Below are 18,182 nucleotides of genomic sequence, written 5' to 3' on the forward strand. Positions count from 1 at the left end.
CCCCTCGCATCACTCCCTCACTACCATCAGCTGACAGAGAAGTGACGTGTTGGCTTTGCTCATGCGACCACCTTAACGCTCAACTGTAGCACTGCCCTCCGTCCTCTAGAAGATTAGTCGACGTGGCTTAAAAGAGAACAATGATGACGAGGATGGCAAGTCTGATGACGAGGATGGCATCCTGCAGGATGAGGTTCCATGGCGGGCTTCAATGGTGGTGTCGTTGTGATGGTTTGTTTGTTAATAATATCTGGAGCCGCTAGGAGTAGTGGTTGTAACGGATACGAGGTAGGCACCGGCAGAAAATTCAAACTTTCCCATGTACCTCCCACATATGCTAAGGACTGACACAACGGTGGTAATACTACAAGAGAGATTTCGTTGCGCCGGATTGGAGAGACGAATTGTGAAGAGGAAAAGTACATGCCGAATTTCACTCAGCCAATTACCCTCTATATATATGAAACTAGTGTAGACTTTTCGTTACAAGTATGTTCGATAAATGCTTGAGCTCGACTCGACCAAACTAATTAACCAATTCCACTCCAGCCTTACAATTGAACAATATATGAACAATCTCTTTACATTTTTAGGGGTATTTCCAACATTCATATATTGCCCTCAGAACCACAATTCAGATGCTCCTTCCGTCCCCAAATAGATGGCCTATAAACAGAGTAAAAAGCAGTGTTTTTAACTGGATTCATATGTCATCTGTTTAGGAACAGAGGGCGTATGTAGTTGCCAAATTGCTCGCAACTACTTACCCACAACTATTTTTGGACGACCCATGGCTAGTCTTGATTTTTTTTATCTACAACTGGTGTTTTTTGGCTATAATGGGTGTTTTTATTTACTTTTTTTTAGCATCGGGTGTTTTTATTTACTTAAAGTCCCGCTTCGGTACAACCCCCTCCTAAAACGTATACAGGGGCAATGTAGTCTTTTCACACCTTACCTATACATGCGCTCGATGCCCCAGTACGAGGCGCGTTCTGTTTGACTGATGTGCGTCCGCAGAGGGAGAGCCTCCCGAGTGGGCCGGCCCATTATTGCGTGAAAACTGTGAAAATAAACAACCACAAGAAAATGACCAGCAAAAGGATTCGAACCAAGCACCTAAGTATGATAAGCGCTGATAGCTAGCCAATCCACCTGATAGAGTTCGTTGTCCAATAAAGAAACGCTAGCAGAATGATCACAGCAACCCGTTTAGTGTAGCGAACCATTTTTTTCCTGTTTCTTTTTCTTTTTTTCTTTGTTTTTTTCCTATTTGAAGTTTTTTATTCTCAACAAAGTTGGATGCTTTTAGTTTTGTTCAAAATTTCATGAAATTTTCGTTTTTTCCAGTTTAGTTCATATATTGGAAAAATTAAATCACATTTTCAGAAAAAATGAATTTTTGAAAAATGTTCGTGTCCTTAAAACATTGTTAAGAATGATAAGACATGAACAGTTTTTTAAAAGTACGAACAAAATTTTGAAAACCAGCAATTTTTGGAAAACACGAACAACAATTGGTATTTTCAAACAATTTTTTAACAAGTTGAACAAAAAAATTGAAACCAAAAAGGTTTATGGAATTTCGTCGAACATTTTTCTGAATTTTTGAAAAAAAAATTGAAAGCAGGAACATTTTTAAAATTCCAAACAAATTTTGAAAGTGCGAACGTTATTTGAAACTCCACGGACATTGTTTGAATATGTGAATAAACTTTGGGAAAGTGTACTTTTTTAAATTTGTGAATTTTTTTGTAAACTAGATTATTTTTGAAATTGCGATTTTTTTTGTAAACAACAACATTTTTTAAGAGTAAAATACACCATAAGTCTCAAAAATATTTGGTGTGTGTCATATTAGTCCGAATACTTTGAAATTTATATATGGATCCTAAAAGTTTGCCAAGTGTGTTGCTCGCAGTCCTATCCACGTTGCATCAGTTTTGACACGGGGTGAGCGGTTGACTACTTCGATGTGACAACATTTTTGCACACCCCCTCCCAGAAGGTCATATGTTCTAGTAATTTTGTGGCATTCACACTTGCGCACATCCTATCCCTTGTCCTCCTCTCCATATCCAATGGCCACCATCCACCTCGGCACCAGAGCGCGGTAAACATGATGAGCTTCATGCATCATGTGGTGGAACCACTCTGACATGTCTACCTTTTCTGTCGAGGTAGGATCGTCTATGTTGTGGAGGAAGTAGGGACGGAACCATTAAGACTTCTGCAACGGGGTGGAAGGAGGAGGAAACGGGATGAAGCATGTCGGCTGCTTGTTGCCACCGCCGCCCTCTCGTGTACGACGATGTCACCACAATCTTTGTGGAAGGCAAAAACCACTACCGTGGGGAGGGGGCCTTGGGTCGTTGTGCGGGAGAGCATGACTGCCGACGACGCAGATGCAGGATGGCGGACTTGCTAGCAAAAGTTGGGGTCCGTCCAGAGATTTCCAATAAAATACCATGGGTCAGCGGAGAGTGTTTGAGTAGGCCAGAAGGGTCCGTTTGGGAGCAGCTCGTCATTCAACATCCCTTAAATGGCCCCAATTTTTTTACTGGCTTTGCATGACCAATTCAAGGCACTATGCCAAGTTTTTTGAGTTTTAGGCAATTCTTTCATTTTCTAGAGTTTGTTTTGTGAAAAATAGCCAATAAATGGTCGGACGTGACGCAACTTGCGTATGGTGTCAGAATTCGTTCAAACCTGTCATGGATGCCTACCATGGGCAATATCACTTGCTTGCAAAAAATGGGGTCATTTCATGCATGTCAAATATTGACCGTGTTCATGGTAGGCGAGAAGGGTCCATTTGGTAGCACTTTGTTTCTCAACACCTCTACAATGGCTCCAATTTTTTTTCTTGGTATTGTATGACCAATTCAAGGCACCATGCCAATTTTTTCTTAGTTTTCAACAATTCTTGCATTTTTCCAAAGTTTTTGATGATAAATGGCCGGACGTGATGCAACTTGCATACGGTGTCCAAAATCATTCAAACTTGGCATAGATGACTACCATGTGTTGGGGAACGTAGTAATTTCAAAAAATTTCCTACGCACACGCAAGATCATGGTGATGCATAGCAACGAGAGGGGAGAGTGTTGTCTACGTACCCTCGTAGACCGGAAGCGGAAGCATTAGCACAACGCGGTTGATGTAGTCGTACGTCTTCATGGCCCGACCGATCAAGCACCGAAACTACGACACCTCCGAGTTCTAGCACACGTTCAGCTCGTTGACGATCCCCGGACTCCGATCCAGCAAAGTGTCGGGGATGAGTTCCGTCAGCACGATGGCGTGGTGACGATCTTGATGTTTTACCGTCGCAGGGCTTCGCCTAAGCACCGCTACAATATTATCGAGGACTATGATGGAGGGGGGCACCGCACACGGCTAAGAGATCAACGATCAACTGTTGTGTCTATGGGGTGCCCCCCTGCCCCCGTATATAAAGGAGTGGAGGAGGGGGCGGCCAAGGAGGGTGGCACGCCCTAGGGGGGAGTCCAACTCCCACAGGGAGTAGGACTCCCCTTTTTCCTATTAGGAGTAGGAGAGGGAAGGAAGAGGAAGGAAAGGGGGGCCGGCCCCCTTCCCAATTCGGATTGGGCTTGGGGGGGCGCCCTCTCCCTTGCTCCTTTCCCCTCCTTTCCACTAAGGCCCAATAAGGCCCATATACCTCCCGGGGGTTCCGATAACATCCCGGTGATCCGGTAGTGTTCCAATCTCACCCGGAACCTTTCCGATGTCCAAATATAGTCGTCCAATATATCGATCTTTATGTGTCAACCATTTCGAGCCTCCTCGTCAAGTCCATGATCACATCCAGGACTCCGAACAACCTTCGGTACATCAAAATATATAAACTCATAATGAAACTGTCATCGTAACGTTAAGCATGCGGACCCTACGGGTTCGAGAACAATATAGACATGACCGAGACACGTCTCCGGTCAATAACCAATAGCGGAACCTGGATGCTCATATTGGCTCCTACATATTCTATGAAGATCTTTATCGGTCAGACCGCATAACAACATACGTTTGTTCCCTTTGTCATCGGTATGTTACTTGCCCGAGATTCGATCGTCGGTATCTCAATACCTAGTTCAATCTCGTTACCAGCAAGTCTCTTTACTCGTTCTGTAATACATCATCTTGCAACTAACTTATTAGTTGCATTTCTTGCAAGGCTTAAGTGATGTGCATTACCGAGAGGGCCCAGAGATACCTCTCCGACAATCGGAGTGACAAATCCTAATCTCGAAATACGCCAACCCATCATGTACCTTTGGAGACACCTGTAGAGCACCTTTATAATCACCCACTTACGTTGTGACGTTTGGTAGCACACAAAGTGTTCCTCCGGTAAACGGGAGTTGCATAATCTCATAGTCATAGGAACATGTATAAGTCATGAAGAAAGCAATAGCAACATACTAAACGATCGGGTGCTAAGCTAATGGAATGGGTCATGTCAATCACATCATTCTTCTAATGATGTGATCCTGTTAATCAAATGACAACTCATGTCTATGGCTAGGAAACATAACCATCTTTGATCAACGAGCTAGTCAAGTAGAGGCATACTAGTGACACTCTGTTTGTCCATGTATTCACACATGTATTATGTTTCCGGTTAATACAATTCTAGCATGAATAATAAACATTTATCATGATATAAGGAAATAAATAATAACTTTATTATTGCCTCTAGGGCATATTTCCTTTAGTCTCCCACTTGCACTAGAGTCAATAATCTAGTTCACATCGCCATGTGATTTAACACCAATAGTTCACATCACCATGTGATTAACACCCATAGTTCACATCAACATGTGACCAACACCCAAAGGGTTTACTAGAGTCAATAATCTAGTTCACATCGCTATGTGATTAACTACCAAAGAGTACTGAAGTGTGATCATGTTTTGCTTGTGAGAGAAGTTTAGTCAACGGGTCTGCCACATTCAGATCCGTAAGTATTTTGCAAATTTCTATGTCAACAATGCTCTGCATGGAGCTACTCTAGCTAATTGCTCCCACTTTCAATATGTATCCAGATTGAGACTTAGAGTCATCTGGACCAGTGTCAAAACTTGCATCAACGTAACCCTTTACGACGAACCTTTTGTCACCTCCATAATCGAGAAACATATCCTTATTCCACTAAGGATAATTTTGACCAATGTCCAGTGATCTACTCCTAGATCACTATTGTACTCCTTTGCCAAACTCAGGGCAGGGTATGCAATAGGTCTGGTACACAATATGGCATACTTTATAGAACCTATGGCTAAGGCATAGGGAATGACTTTCATTCTCTCTCTATCTTCTGCCATGGTCGGGTTTTGAGTCTTACTCAACTTCACACCTTGTAACACAGGCAAGAACTCCTTTTTGACTGTTCTATTTTGAACTACTTCAAAATCTTGTCAAGGTATGTACTCATTGAAAAACTTATCAAGCATCTTGATCTATCTCTATAGATCTTGATGCTCAATATGTAAGCAGCTTCACCGAGGTCTTTCTTTGAAAAACTTCTTTCAAACATTCCTTTATGCTTTGCAGAATAATTCTACATTATCTCCGATCAACAATATGTCATTCACATATACTTATCAGAAATGTTGTAATGCTCCCACTCACTTTCTTGTAAATACAGGCTTCACTGCAAGTCTGTATAAAACTATATGCTTTGATCAACTTATCAAAGTGTATATTCCAACTCCGAGATGCTTGCACCAGTCCATAGATGGATCGCTGGAGCTTGCATATTTTGTTAGTACCTTTAGGATTGACAAAACCTTCTGGTTGCATCATATACAACTCTTCTTTAATAAATCCATTAAGGAATGCAATTTTGTTTATCCATTTGCCAGATTTCATAAAATGCGGCAATTGCTAAATGATTCGAACAGACTTAAGCATAGATACGAGTGAGAAACTCTCATCATAGTCAACACCTTGAACTTGTCGAAAACCTTTTTGCGACAATTCTAGCTTTGTAGATAGTAACACTACTATCAGCGTCTGTCTTCCTCTTGAAGATCCATTTAATCTCAATGGCTCGCCGATCAATGGGCAAGTCAATCAAAGTCCATACTTTGTTCTCATACATGGATCTCATTTATGGCCTCAAGCCATTTCGCGGAATCTGGGATCATCATCGCTTCCTCATAGTTCGTAAGCTAGTCATGGTCAAGTAACATGACCTCCAGAATAGGATTACCATACCACTCTGATGCGGATCTCACTCTGGTTTACCTACGAGGTTCGGTAGTAACTTGATCTGAAGTTACATGATCATCATCATTAGCTTCCTCACTAATTGGTGTAGTAGTCACAGGAACAGATTTCTGTGATGAACTACTTTCTAATAAGGGAGCAGGTACAGTTACCTCATCAAGTTCTACTTTCCTCCCACTCACTTCTTTCGAGAGAAACTCCTTCTCTAGAAAGGATCCATTCTCAGCAATGAATATCTTGCCTTCGGATCTGTGATAGAAGGTGTACCCAACAATTTCTTTTGGGTATCCTATGAAGATTTACTTCTCCGATTTGGGTTCGAGCTTATCATGTTGAAACTTTTTCACATAAGCATCGCAGTCCCAAACTTTAAGAAACGACAGCTTAGGTTTCTCACCAAACCACAGTTCATACGGTGTCGTGTCAACGGATTTAGATGGTGCCCTATTTAATGTGAATGTAGCTGTCTCTAATGCATAACCCCAAAACGATAGTGGTAATCGGTAAGAGACATCATAGATCGCACCATATCTAATAAAGCACGGTTACGACGTTCGGACACACCATTACACTGTGGTGTTCCAGGTGGCATGAGTAGTGAAACTATTTCACATTGTTTTAACTGAAGGTCAAACTCGTACTCAAATATTTTACTTCTGCGATCATATCGTAGAAACTTTTATTTTTGTTACGATGATTCTCCACTTCACTCTGAAATTCTTTGAACTTTTCAAATATTTCAGACTTGTGTTTCATCAAGTAGATATACTCATATCTGCTCAAATCATCTGTGAAGATCAGAAAATAATGATACCTGCCGTGAGCCTCAATATTCATCGGACCACATACATCAGTATGTATGATTTCCAACAAATCTGTTGCTCGCTCCATTATTCCGGAGAACGGAGTCTTAGTCATCTTGCCCATGAGGCATGGTTCGCAAGCATCAACTGATTCATAATCAAGTGATTCCAAAAGCCCATCAACATGGATTTTCTTCATGCGCTTTACACCAATATGACCTAAACGGCAGTGCCACAAATAAGTTGCACTATCATTATTAACTTTGCATCTTTTGGTTTCAATATTATGAAAATGTGTATCACCACGATCGAGATCCAACAAACCATTTTCATTGGGTGTATGACCATAGAAGGTTTTATTCATGTAAACAGAACAACAATTATTCTCTAACTTACATGAATAACCGTATTGCAATAAACATGATCCAATCATATTTATGCTCAACGCAAACACCAAATAACATTTATTTAGGTTCAACACTAATCCCGAAAGTATAGGGAGTGTGCGATGATGATCATATCAATCTTGGAACCACTTCCAACACACATCGTCACTTCACCCTTAACTAGTCTCTGTTTATTTTGCAACTCCCATTTCGAGTTACTACTCTTAGCAACTGAACCAGTATAAAAAACCGAGGGGTTGCTATAAACACTAGTAAAGTATACATCAATAACATGTATATCAAATATAGCTTTGTTCACTTTGCCATCCTTCTTATCCACCAAACACTTGGGGTAGTTCCGCTTCTAGTGACTAGTCCCTTTGCAGTAGAAGCACTTAGTCTCAGGCTTAGGTCCAGACTTGGGTTTCTTCATTAGAGCAGCAACTTGTTTGCCGTTCTTCTTGAAGTTCCCCTTCTTCCCTTTGCCCTTTCTCTTGAAACTAGTGGTCTTGTCAACCATCAGCACTTGATGTTTTTCTTGATTTCTACCTTCGCCGATTTTTTCATCACGAAGAGCTTGGGAATCGTTTCCGTTATCCCTTGCATATTATAGTTCATCACGAAGTTCTACTAACTTGGTGATGGTGACTAGAGAATTCTGTCAATCACTATTTTATCTGGAAGATTAACTCCCACTTGATTCAAGCGATTGTAGTACCCAGACAATCTGAGCACATGCTCACTGCTTGAGCTATTCTCCTCCATCTTTTAGCTATAGAACTTGTTGGAGACTTCATATCTCTCAACTCGGGTATTTACTTGAAATATTAACTTCAACTCCTGGAACATCTCATATGGTCCATGACGTTCAAAACGTCTTTGAAGTCCCGATTCTAAGTTGTTAAGCATGGTGCACTAAACTATCAAGTAGTCATCATATTGAGCTAGCCAAACGTTCATAACGTTTGCATCTTCTCCTGCAATAGGTCAGTCACCTAGCGGTGCATCAAGGACATAATTCTTCTGTGCAGCAATGAGGATAAACCTCAGATCTCGGACCCAGTCCGCATCATTGCTACTATCATCTTTCAACTTAGTTTTCTCTAGGAATACATATAAAACATAGGGAAGCAATAACGCGAGCTATTGATCTACAACATAGATATGCAAATACTATCAGGACTAAGTTCATGATAAATTAAAGTTCAATTAATCATATTACTTAAGAACTCCCACTTAGAAAGACATCCCTCTAATCTTCTAAGTGATCATGTGATCCAAATCAACTAAACCATAACCGATCATCACGTGAAATGGAGTAGTTTTCAATGGTGAACATCACTATGTTGATCATATCTACTATATGATTCACGTTCGACCTTTCGGTCTTACTGTTTCGAGGCCATATCTGCATATGCTAGGCTCGTCAAGTTTAACCTGAGTATTCTGCGTGTGCAAAACTGGCTTGCACACGTTGTAGATGGACGTAGAGCTTATCACACCCGATCATCATGTGGTGTCTGGGCACGACGAACTTTGGCAACGGTGCATACTCAGGGAGAACACTTTTATCTTGAAATTTAGTGAGAGATCATCTTATAATGCTACCGTCATAACTAAGCAAAGTAAGATGTATAAAAGATAAGCATATCATGCAATAAAAATATGTGATATGATATGGCCATCATCATCTTGTGCCTTTGATCTCTATCTCCAAAGCATCGTCATGATCTCCATCGTCACTGGCATGACACCATGATCTCCATCATCTTGATCTATATCAATGTGTCGTCACATGGTCGTCTCGCCAACTATTGCTATCGCATAGCGATAAAGTAAAGCAATTATTTGGTGCTTGCATCTTATGCAATAGAGAGACAACGATAAGGCTTTTGCCAGTTGCCGATAACTTCAACAAAACATGATCATCTCATACAACAACTTATATCTCATCACGTCTTGACCATATCACATCACAACATGCCCTGCAAAAACAAGTTAGACGTCCTCTACTTTGTTGTTACAAGTTTTACGTGGCTGCTACGGGCTTAGGAAGAACCGTTCTTACCTACGCATCAAAACCACAATGATAGTTTGTCAAGTTGGTGTTGTTTTCACCTTCTCAAGGACCGGACGTAGCCACACTCGGTTCAACTAAAGTTGGAGAAACTGACACCCTGAAAGATCATGGATGTCGCCTAGAGGGGGGGTGAATAGGCGCTTTTAAAATAATTACGGTTTAGGCTTGAATAAATGCGGAATAAACCTAGTGGTTAATTTGTCAAGTACAAAACCTACAACAACTAGGCTCACCTATGTGCACCAACAACTTATGCTAAGCAAGATAAACTACTAGGTGATAGCAATATATATGATAAGAAACAATATGGCTATCACAAAGTAAAGTGCATAAGTAAAGAGCTCGGGTAAGAGATAACCGAGGCACGCGGAGACGACGATGTATCCCGAAGTTCACACCCTTGCGGATGCTAATCTCCATTTGGAGCGGTGTGGAGGCACAATGCTCCCCAAGAAGCCACTAGGGCCACCATAATCTCCTCACGCCCTTGCACAATGCAAGATGCCGTGATTCCACTAAGGGACCCTTGAGGGCGGTCACCGAACCCGTACAAATGGCAACCCTTGGGGGCGGTCACCGAACCCGTACACTTTGGCAACCCTTGTGGGCGGTCACCGGTACCCGTCAAATTGCTCGGGGCGATCTCCACAACCTAATTGGAGACCCCGACGCTTGCCCGGAGCTTTACACCACAATGATTGAGCTCCGAACAACACCAACCGTCTAGGGTGCCAAGGCACCCAAGAGGAACAAGCTCTAGGGTGCCCAAACACCCAAGAGTAATAAGCTTCTCAAACTTCACTTCCACGTATCACCATGGAGAACTCAAACCGATGCACCAAATGCAATGGCAAGGGCACACAGAGTGCCCAAGTCCTTCTCTCTCAAATCCCACCGAAGCAACTAATGCTAGGGAGGAAAATGAGAGGAAGAACAAGAAGGAGAACACCAAGAACTCCAAGATCTAGATCCAAGGGGTTCCCCTCACCTAGAGGAGAAAGTGATTGGTGGAAACGTGGATCTAGATCTCTTCTCTCTTTTCCCTCAAAAACTAGCAAGAATCCATGGAGGGATTGAGAGTTAGCAAGCTCGAAGAAGGTCAACAATGGGGGAAGAATGCGAGCTCAAAGGATAAGGTTCATTGGGGAAGAAGACCCCCTTTTATAGGTGGAGAAAAATGTTGGAAATATGCCCTAGAGGCAATAATAAAAGTATTATTATTATATTTCCTTGTTCATGATGATTGTCTTTTATTCATGCTATAACTGTATTATCCGGAAATCGTAATACACGTGTGAATATATAGACCACAATATGTCCCTAGTGAGCCTCTAGTTGACTAGCTCGTTGTGATCAACAGATAGTCATGGTTTCCTGGCTATGGACATTGGATGTCGTTGATAACGGGATCACATCATTAGGAGAATGATGTGATGGACAAGACCCAATCCTAAGACTAGCACAAAAGATCGAGTAGTTCATTTGCTAGAGCTTTGCGAATGTCAAGTATCTCTTCCTTTGACCATGAGATCGTATAACTCCTGGATACCGTAGAAGTGCTTTGGGTGTATCAAACGTCACAACGTAACTGGGTGACTATAAAGGTGCACTACAGGTATCTCCGAAAGTATCTATTGTTTTATGCGGATCGAGACTGGGATTTGTCACTCCGTGTAAACGGAGACGTATCTCTGGGCCCACTCGGTAGGACATCATCATATGCGCAATGTGACCAAGGATTTGATCACGGGATGATGTGTTACGGAACGAGTAAAGTGACTTGCCGATAACGAGATTGAACAAGGTATTGGATACCGACGATCGAATCTCGGGCAAGTAAAATACCGCTAGACAAAGGGAATTGAATACGGGATTGATTAAGTCCTTGACATCGTGGTTCGTCCGATGAGATCATCGTGGAACATGTGGGAGCCAACATGGGTATCCAGATCCCGCTGTTGGTTATTGACCGGAGAACGTCTCGGTCATGTCTGCATGTCTCCCGAACCCGTAGGGTCTACACACTTAAGGTTCGATGACGCTAGGGTTATAAAGGAAGCTTGTATGTGGTTACCGAATGTTGTTCGGAGTCCCGGATGAGATCCCGGACGTCACGAGGAGTTCCGGAATGGTCCGGAGGTAAAGATTTATATATAGGAAGTCCTGTTTCGGCCATCGGGACAAGTTTCGGGGTCATCGGTATTGTACCGGGACCACCGGAAGGGTCCCGGGGGCCCACCGGGTGGGGCCACCTGCCCCGGGGGGGCACATGGGCTGTAGGGGGTGCGCCTTGGCCTACATGGGCCAAGGGCACCAGCCCCAAGAGGCCCATGCGCAAGGAAACTTGGAGAGGGAAGAGTCCTAAAGGGGGAAGGCACCTCCGAGGTGCCTTGGGGAGGATGGACTCCTCCCCATCCTTAGCCGCACCCCTTCCTTGGAGGAGGGGGCAAGGCTGCGCCCTCCCCCTCTCCCTTGGCCTTATATATAGTGGGGAAAAGGAGGAGCAATCACACCTAAGGCCTTTGGTTGCCTCCCTCTCCCTCCCGTGACACATCTCCTCTCCCGTAGGTGCTCGGCGAAGCCCTGCGGGATTGCCACGCTCCTCCACCACCACCACCACGCCGTTGTGCTGCTGTTGGATGGAGTCTTCCTCAACCTCTCCCTCTCTCATTGCTGGATCAAGGCGTGGGAGACGTCACCGGGCTGTACGTGTGTTGAACGCGGAGGTGCCGTCCGTTCGGCACTTGATCATCGGTGATCTGAATCACGACGAGTACGACTCCATCAACCCCGTTCACTTGAACGCTTCCGCTTAGCGATCTACAAGGGTATGTAGATGCAAACTCTCTCTCTTTCTACTCGTTGCTGGTCTCTCCATAGATAGATCTTGGTGACGCGTAGGAATTTTTTTGAATTTCTGCTACGTTCCCCAACAGTGGCATCATGAGCTAGGTCTATTGCGTAGATTCTATGCACGAGTAGAACACAAAGTAGTTGTGGGCGTTGATTTTGTTCAATATGCTTGCCGCTACTAGTCTTATCTTGATTCGGCGGCATCGTGGGATGAAGCGGCCCGGACCGACCTTACACGTACTCTTACGTGAGACTGGTTCCACCGACTGACATGCACTAGATGCATAAGGTGGCTAGCGGGTGTCTGTCTCTCCTACTTTAGTCGGATCAGATTCGATGAAAAGGGTCCTTATGAAGGGTAAATAGTAATTGGCATATCACGTTGTGGTCTTTGCGTAGGTAAGAAACGTTCTTGCTAGAAACCCATAGCAGCCACGTAAAACATGCAAACAACAATTAGAGGACGTCTAACTTGTTTTTGCAGGGTATGCTATGTGATGTGATATGGCCAAAAGGATGTGATGAATGATATATGTGATGTATGAGATTGATCATGTTCTTGTAATAGGATTCACGACTTGCATGTCGATGAGTATGACAACCGGCAGGAGCCATAGGAGTTGTCTTTATTTTTTGTATGACCTGCGTGTCATTGAAGAACGCCATGTAACTTACTTTACTTTATTGCTAAACGCGTTAGCCATAGAAGTAGAAGTAGTCATTGGCGTGACAACTTCATGAAGACACGATGATGGAGATCATGATGATGGAGATCATGGTGTCATGCCGGTGACGATGATGATCATGGAGCCCCGAAGATGAAGATCAAAAGGAGCAAAATGATATTGGCCATATCATGTCACTATTTGATTGCATGTGATGTTTATCATGTTTATGCATCTTGTTTACTTAGGACGACGGTAGTAAATAAGATGATCCCTTACAAAAATTTCAAGAAGTGTTCTCCCCTAACTGTGCACCGTTGCTACAGTTCGTCGCTTCTAAGCACCACGTGATGATCGGGTGTGATGGATTCTTACGTTCACATACAACGGGTGTAAGACAGTTTTACACAGCGAAAACACTTAGGGTTAACTTGACGAGCCTAGCATGTGCATACATGGCCTCGGAACACGGAGACCGAAAGGTCGAACACGAATCGTATGGAAGATACGATCAACATGAGAATGTTCACCGACGATGACTAGTCCGTCTCACGTGATGATCGGACACGGGCTAGTCGACTCGGATCGTGTAACACTTAGATGACTAGAGGGATGTCTAATCTAAGTGGGAGTTCATAATTTGATTAGAACTTTATTATCATGAACTTAGTCTAAAACCTTTGCAAATATGTCTTGTAGATCAATGGCCAACGCTAATGTCAACATGAACTTCAACGCGTTCCTAGAGAAAACCAAGCTGAAAGATGATGGCAGCAACTATACGGACTGGGTCCGGAACCTGAGGATCATCCTCATAGCTGCCAGGAAACAATATGTCCTAGAAGGACCGCTAGGTGACGCTCCCGTCCCAGAGAACCAAGACATTATGAATGCTTGGCAGTCTCGCGCTGATGATTACTCCCTCGTTCAGTGCGGCATGCTTTACAGCTTAGAACCGGGGCTCCAAAAGCGTTTTGAGCATCATGGAGCATATGAGATGTTCGAAGAGCTGAAACTAGTTTTTCAAGCTCATGCCCGGGTCGAGAGATATGATGTCTCCGACAAGTTCTATAGTTTTAAGATGGAGGAAAATAGTTGTGTCAGTGAGCACATCCTGAAGATGTCTGGGTTGCACAACCGTATGACCCAGCTGAACATTAACCTCCCAGATGAGGCGGTCATTGACAGAATCCTCCAGTCGCTCCCACCAAGCTACAAGAGCTTTGTGATGAACTACAACATGCAGGGAATGGAAAAGACCATTCCTGAATTGTTCTCGATGCTGAAGTCAGCAGAGGCTGAAATCAAGAAAGAACATCAAGTGTTGATGGTCAATAAGGCCACTAAGTTCAAGAAGGGCAAGGGTAAGAAGAACTTCAAGAAGGACAGCAAAGATGTTGCCGCGCCTGGTAAGCCAGTTACCAGGGAAGAAGTCGAAGAATGGACCCAAGCCTAAGACTGAGTGCTTTTATTGCAAGGGGAAGGGTCACTGGAAGCGGAACTGCCCCAAATACTTAGCGGATAAGAAGGCCGGCAACACCAAAGGTATATTTGATATACATGTGATTGATGTGTACCTTACCAGTACTCGTAGTAACTCCTGGGTATTTGATACCGGTGCCGTTGCTCATATTTGTAACTCACAGCAGGAGTTGCGGAATAAACGGAGACTGGCGAAGGACGAGGTGACGATGCGCGCCGGGAATGGTTCCAGAGTCGATGTGATCGCCGTCGGCACGCTGCCTCTACATTTACCTACGGGATTAGTTTTGAACCTTAATAATTGTTATTTAGTGCCAAGTTTGAGCATGAACATTGTATCAGGATCTCGTTTAATACGAGATGGCTACTCATTTAAGTCTGAGAATAATGGTTGTTCGATTTATATGAGAGATATGTTTTATGGTCATGCTCCGATGGTCAATGGTTTATTCTTAATGAATCTCGAGCGTAATATTACACATGTTCATAGTGTAGATGCCAAAAGATTTAAAGTTGATAACGATAGTCCCACATACTTGTGGCACTGCCGCCTTGGTCACATTGGTGTCAAGCGCATGAAGAAGCTCCATGCCGATGGACTTTTAGAGTCTCTTGATTATGAATCGTTTGACACGTGCGAACCATGCCTTTTGGGCAAAATGACCAAGACTCCGTTCTCCGGAACAATGGAGCGAGCAACCAACTTGTTGGAAATCATACATACCGATGTGTGCGGTCCAATGAGCATTGAGGCTCGCGGAGGATATCGTTATGTTCTCACTCTCACTGATGACTTGAGTAGATATGGGTATGTCTACTTAATGAAACACAAGTCTGAGACCTTTGAAAAGTTCAAGGAATTTCGGAATGAGGTAGAGAATCAACGTGACCGAAAGATAAAATTCTTACGATCAGATCGTGGAGGAGAATACTTAAGTCACGAATTTGGTACACACTTAAGGAAATGTGGAATTGTTTCACAGCTCACGCCGCCTGGAACACCTCAGCGAAACGGTGTGTCCGAACGTCATAATCGCACCCTATTGGATATGGTGCGGTCTATGATGTCTCTTACCGATTTACCGCTATCATTTTGGGGATACGCTCTAGAGACAGCTACATTCACTTTAAATAGGGCACCGTCTAAATCCGTTGAGATGACACCGTATGAATTATGGTTTGGAAAGAAACCTAAGCTGTCGTTTCTAAAAGTTTGGGGATGCGATGCTTATGTCAAGAAACTTCAACCTGAAAAGCTCGAACCCATGTCGGAAAAATGTGTATTCATAGGATACCCTAAGGAAACTGTAGGGTATACCTTCTACTTAAGATCCGAAGGCAAGATCTTTGTTGCCAAGAACGGATGCTTTTTGGAAAAAGAGTTTCTCTCGAAAGAAGTAAGTGGGAGGAAAGTAGAACTCGATGAAGTACTACCTCTTGAGCGGGAAAGTGGCGCAGCGCAGGAAACCGTTCCTGTGATGCCCACACCAACTGAAGAGGAAAACAATGATGATGATCAAGGTACTTCGGATCAAGTTACTGCTGAACTTCGTAGGTCCACAAGGACACGTTCCGCACCAGAGTGGTACGGCAACCCTGTCCTGGAAATCATGTTGTTAGACAACAATGAACCTTCGAACTATGAAGAAGCGATGGCGGGCCCGGATTCCAACAAATGGCTTGAAGCCATGAAATCCGAGATAGAATCCATGTATGAAAACAAAGTATGGACTTTGACAGACTTGCCCGATGATCGGCGAGCGATAGAAAACAAATGGATCTTTAAGAAGAAGACGGACGCGGATGGTAATGTTACCATCTATAAGGCTCGACTTGTCGCTAAGGGTTATCGACAAGTTCAAGGGATTGACTACGACGAGACATTCTCTCCCGTAGCAAAGCTGAAGTCCGTCCGAATCATGTTAGCAATTGCCGCATACTATGATTATGAGATATGGCAAATGGACGTCAAAACGGCATTCCTTAACGGACATCTTAAGGAAGAACTGTATATGATGCAGCCGGAAGGTTTTCTCGATCCTCGGAACGCTAACAAAGTATGCAAGCTCCAGCGATCCATTTATGGACTGGTGCAAGCATCTCGGAGTTGGAACATTCGCTTTGATGAGATGATCAAAGCGTTTGGGTTTATGCAGACTTATGGAGAAGCCTGCGTTTACAAGAAAGTGAGTGGGAGCTCTGTAGCATTTCTCATATTATATGTAGATGACATACTCTTGATGGGAAATAATATAGAATTTCTGGACAGCATTAAGGCCTACTTGAATAAGTGTTTTTCAATGAAGGACCTTGGAGAAGCTGCTTATATATTAGGCATCAAGATCTATAGAGATAGATCGAGACGCCTCATAGGTCTTTCACAAAGCACATACCTTGATAAGATTTTGAAAAAGTTCAAAATGGATGAGTCCAAGAAAGGGTTCTTGCCTATGTTACAAGGTGTGAGATTGAGCTCAGCTCAGTCACCGACCACGGCAAAAGATAAAGAAGAGATGAGTGTCATCCCCTATGCTTCAGCCATAGGATCTATTATGTATGCCATGCTGTGTACCAGACCTGATGTAAACCTTGCCGTAAGTTTGGTAGCAAGATACCAGAGTAATCCCGGCAAGGAACACTGGACAGCGGTCAAGAATATCCTGAAGTACCTGAAAAGGACAAAGGACATGTTTCTCGTTTATGGAGGTGACGAAGAGCTCATCGTAAAGGGTTACGTCGACGCTAGCTTCGACACAGATCTGGATGACTCTAAGTCACAAACCGGATACGTGTATATGTTGAATGGTGGAGCAGTAAGCTGGTGCAGCTGCAAGCAGAGCGTCGTGGCGGGATCTACATGTGAAGCGGAGTACATGGCAGCCTCGAAGGCAGCGCATGAAGCTATTTGGGTGAAGGAGTTCATCACCGACCTAGGAGTCATACCCAATGCGTCGGGGCCAATCAAACTCTTCTGTGACAACACTGGAGCTATTGCCCTTGCCAAGGAGCCCAGGTTTCACAAGAAGACCAGGCACATCAAGCGTCGTTTCAACTCCATCCGTGAAAATGTTCAAGATGGAGACATAGAAATTTGCAAAGTACATACGGATCTGAATGTCGCAGATCCGCTGACTAAACCTCTCTCGCGAGCAAAACATGATCAACACCAGAACTCTATGGGTGTTCGATTCATCACAATGTAACTAGATTGGTGACTCTAGTGCAAGTGGGAGACTGTTGGAAATATGCCCTAGAGGCAATAATAAAAGTATTATTATATTTCATTGTTCATGATAATTGTCTTTTATTCATGCTATAACTGTATTATCCGGAAATTGTAATACACGTGTGAATACATAGACCACAATATGTCCCTAGTGAGCCTCTAGTTGACTAGCTCGTTGTGATCAACAGATAGTCATGGTTTCCTGGCTATGGACATTGGATGTCGTTGATAACGGGATCACATCATTAGGAGAATGATGTGATGGACAAGACCCAATCCTAAGCATAGCACAAAGATCGTGTAGTTCGTTTGCTAGAGCTTTGCCAATGTCAAGTATCTCTTCCTTTGACCATGAGAGCGTGTAACTCCTGGATACCGTAGGAGTGCTTTGGGTGTATCAAACGTCACAACGTAACTGGGTGACTATAAAGATGC

The sequence above is a fragment of the Triticum dicoccoides genome, chromosome 1A, assembly GCF_002162155.2.
Source record: "Triticum dicoccoides isolate Atlit2015 ecotype Zavitan chromosome 1A, WEW_v2.0, whole genome shotgun sequence".
Lineage (NCBI taxonomy): Eukaryota > Viridiplantae > Streptophyta > Magnoliopsida > Poales > Poaceae > Triticum > Triticum dicoccoides.